The sequence below is a fragment of the Cupressus sempervirens genome, chromosome 9 (genome assembly GCF_028749045.1).
Source record: "Cupressus sempervirens isolate cs-2001-9-10 chromosome 9, ASM2874904v1, whole genome shotgun sequence".
Lineage (NCBI taxonomy): Eukaryota > Viridiplantae > Streptophyta > Pinopsida > Cupressales > Cupressaceae > Cupressus > Cupressus sempervirens.
This window is the reverse complement of record NC_143126.1, coordinates 193849584-193853666: the sequence shown is the minus strand read 5'-3', so window position 1 is coordinate 193853666 and position 4083 is coordinate 193849584.

Here is a 4083-nt window from a genome sequence, read left to right as displayed (position 1 = left end):
TCTCTTGGAGTATTCGGCTGTTATCATTTCTTGAATTGGTCTTTTCTGAATCCTCTCTACTTAATCTATCTCTTGCACTCTTGAAAACATTTTCCTCAAATATACTCTCCTTTTGCTTCATTCTTTTGTGCCTAATTCTAATCATGGGGAAGACAACATCGAGATCTGATGTAGCTTGTAGCATCTTAAAGGAGATTTTTTTCTCATCATCTAGCTTGATAATTCCTGAGATTTTTCCTTCACATCTCTGAAAGTTTAGTTTGTAGATCGATCTATTGGTTATAATTTTGATAGGTTTGAGATTTGTATTGTTTACCTTGCATTTGATTAGAAGTTTTATATTGCTACAATATTGAAATGAGGCATCTAGACCCAACAAATCTCCTATAGAAAACCCTATTCTTTTAATAATATCGATCTATTTAAGCTCTAGAGGGATAGATTTTAAGGAGAACCAGGTTGGGATTTAAAAATTTAAGTTATCTTCTTTGCAATTTGGAATCCATTCAAAAAATCTAACCAGATGACCTTTAAAGAAATAGTCAGGGGCATATAAGAAGTCCTTTCTCACCGACTCATCACTACAATGGATGTAAATTAATCTGTTAGCATGGTGAGAGATACTTACCTAAAAGCCACAGAAGTCCTCCAACCAGTCTATAAGGATGTAGAACTCTGCTCTTGGCCCATTCCAGAAGGCAAACAATCCAAGCTTTTGGCATTCCTACCATTGGTCTTCACTACCAGGGTCACTAATAATGATGACCTTATCTTCATTATTTGATGATGTGTGGCTCAAGGGCTTAGGGGATAAAGAAGTAGGGCCACAAGGATAACGGGGGGGGGGCGATGATCTATGATGTGGAGGAATATAAGACTATGGAGAGGGTGGCGGTAGGGAAGAACCTGAAGAGGCATCAATCCTGACCAGATCCTAGTCTAGGGTAGAGATGGAAACTGAGGGTTTAAAGGTGAAACCTATCTGTTGGGTGTAAATAGGATTTAGGTTGGACTTTGCATACTTGGATAAATTGTAAAAAAAGATCTACTTATCTAGGCTAAGAGTGGAGTGGATGGAAGGTTGAGCTCTACCTAAATGTTGATGTGGGAGGAGAGCAATGCGACTATTGCTAGTATTTCTTGATGAAATCCTTAAACACCTCGAGTTGTTGGATTGGTATGTTTTCACATTGCCTTCCAACTTTGGGAAGATTTCTTGATTACCATGTGCCTTTGGTTCAAGCAAGCCATCAAGGATGGAAAAGGAATTCGTAGTGTTAACTACAAACTTTTGTTGCTTTTCAAGATTTTCGACCATAGGTCCCAAAGCACATCTTCCCTTGAGAATGGTACTATTGTGGTGTCCACAGCACACGCCCCATTCCTCACTAGGAATGGGGACCCCCTAATTTTTTTGACTCCCGGACTCACAATTCGAGAGTCAGGAAAATAATTTTTGTTTAAAAGTCAAGTCCAAAAAAACACAAAAAAATCAAAAAATTGAAAAACACACAAAAAAAAATTAAATATGTCATTGAGGGCGTGCGTGTGCAACCAAGGGCCGCGTGCCCCCAGCGCGCAGGGCCAAGGGGAGTGAGCGCACCCCAAAGGCCAAACACGTGCCTCCAAAGGCAGTGCACACACCCCTAAAGGCAGTGTACGCACCACCAAGAAGGGCACGCACACCGCCAAGGGGAGCGTGCGCACCACCAAGGATTGCGTGTCTCAAGTGCATACGCGCCGCCATAAAGAGTCGCGCGCACGATCAAGGCGCAAGTATAAGTTGACATATATTTAATTCCTTATACTTAAGATATATTTTAATATATGCAACGAATCTTTTGAGATAGGTTTCAGACCTCCTCGAGATAAGGTAAAGATTCTAGGAAATTTCAAGGCTTCAAAAATCCAGACTTAGCCAAATTTCAGGGCTTCAGAAATCCAGACTTAGCCAAATTTTAGGGTTTCAAGATTTCAGACTTAGCCAGATTTCAAGATTCACCTCCAATTTTGTTTGAGTAAATAGTGTGTCTTTACTATGCATTGTTAACTCTATGGACTAATGTTTGCTTCTTTTGTAAGTAAAAATAACATCCTCGACTTGTCGAGGTCATAACTTTTGACTCGAGCCTCGAAATTCAGAACTGCTTACACTGTTGGAAAGAAGAACTGAAGATCTAATTTCAATCCCTAAAACAGTGAGCCTTTGGTTGCCCAATTTTAGTGACCGACAAAGGTTCCAACTTGAAATTTTGAGCAAAAGATCTCCAAAAAGGTCATTTAAAAAAAAATGCCTAAATTTTTTTTGAAAAAATATAAAAATGTTGCAAATATTTGATCGTCTTGGATAATTTGGATCACTTGGTTTCTTGCCGAGAAGGATTGTATAGGTGGAGAGAAGACAAAGGTCAAAGATACAGAGGTTGGACACATAAAGAAAAATAGGTTCCACATCTTATGCGGCTATTAATGACAAGATTCAATGCAGGTGCCTTGAGATTTTCGATTGAAGAAGCAGAGGGAGTGTAAGTTTATGAAATTAATTGGCTATAAAGAGGGTGTAAATCATCAGAAATGGGCATGGAGCATGTACAAAAAGTCATCTAAAACCTCATTTGAGCTAAACCCAAAAATCATTTTCAAAATTGAGAACTTTGATTTTTTGGCGAATTGAGCTCTGCAGGTACGCAGGTCCACAGCTCTGTAGGTACGCAGGTCCATAGGTCAGCAGGTACCACAGCTTCGCAAGTTTGTAGCTCCACATTTTCATGCAGGTCCGCAATTCAGAGGTGCGCCGACAGTTGACTGCCAGTTCCAAAAATATCACTTTCCATGCATTGGGAGCACATTTTGACGGCAAGTTAACTCCAACACACATCAAGTGAAGGGCCAACTTCTATTTTTTATGTCTCCATGCACTTCTACTTCAACTGATGGCTTCTTCCTACTTTCTCTCTCATGTTTTCTCTGTTTTCGACATGTAAAGGGCTCATGCATCCAATTAATGAATAAAATATGGATGGAGTCCCTCTAAGCACCAGTTAGATTATCAGTTTGTATATATTTAGTTCATTTAAATGTTTTAAAAGCATTTTATTGCATCAATATATCTCTCACTCTCAACACAAATTGATGAGACGATTTCTTATAAATACCCCATTGTAAAATGTAACAAGGGCTGCCATTATTATGCAATAAAGTTATGCTTTTGGTGCTAGCATTTGGAGTGTAGTTATTCTTGACTGAATGTGTCATTGTTTTGTGGATTTTATTCATGAGATTGTCATTGAGCCAAAGGTTTATTGTGTTGTTTCTGGTTGTGTGATATTTTAGTTTTGGTGTTTGCTACAGATATATGAATTTTGTTGACGTAACGAGCTTGAGAAGAAATCACCCGATTGTGTCTACATAGCTTTTTGTCTCGCATGAGTGCACTTTCCATGGTCTTGTGATTTGATGAAGAGTGATACATCATTCGATTTGTTAAAGATTCTCACTGACGATTGCATCAGTGGATTCTAGGGAGCGTTGCTCCTATTTTCATTGGTTTCCTATCGATTTCTTCAAAGGTTTAACTCGCAGCGTGTTGTGTTCTATAGCTTATGTCCATTTAGAAATTTCACTTTCAAGTTATTTGATTTCATGTTATTTGCTTTCAATTTTGTTATTTTCTTTGCTAATCCCCTATTAGAATAGGACCTCATAGTAATTGCATTGTTAGAGTTGCATTCATTAAAAAATAGAAAATACAAAAATATTGTTCTTTTGGTGTGATATTTTGAGACAACAAATAGATTTTACTTCGATTCCAAGACAAAAGAATTTTTTAGAACCAGCAAAGGCCTCCTCGTGAACATTCACATTTATCTTCTACTAAGCGGATTTTGGTACGTCGCAAGACAAACACTGAACCTTGGAGTGGATCCTTAAAAAGATTTGCTTTTCAAGAGAGGAATTACACTATGGATTCCTGTCGTTGACCTCATGCAAAACAAACGCCCAACAGGTACTTTTCCTTGGTTTGCAAGATGGTAGAGGCTTAACACAGGCCTTTGGAAACCCTTGGTTTTTCAAATGAATATA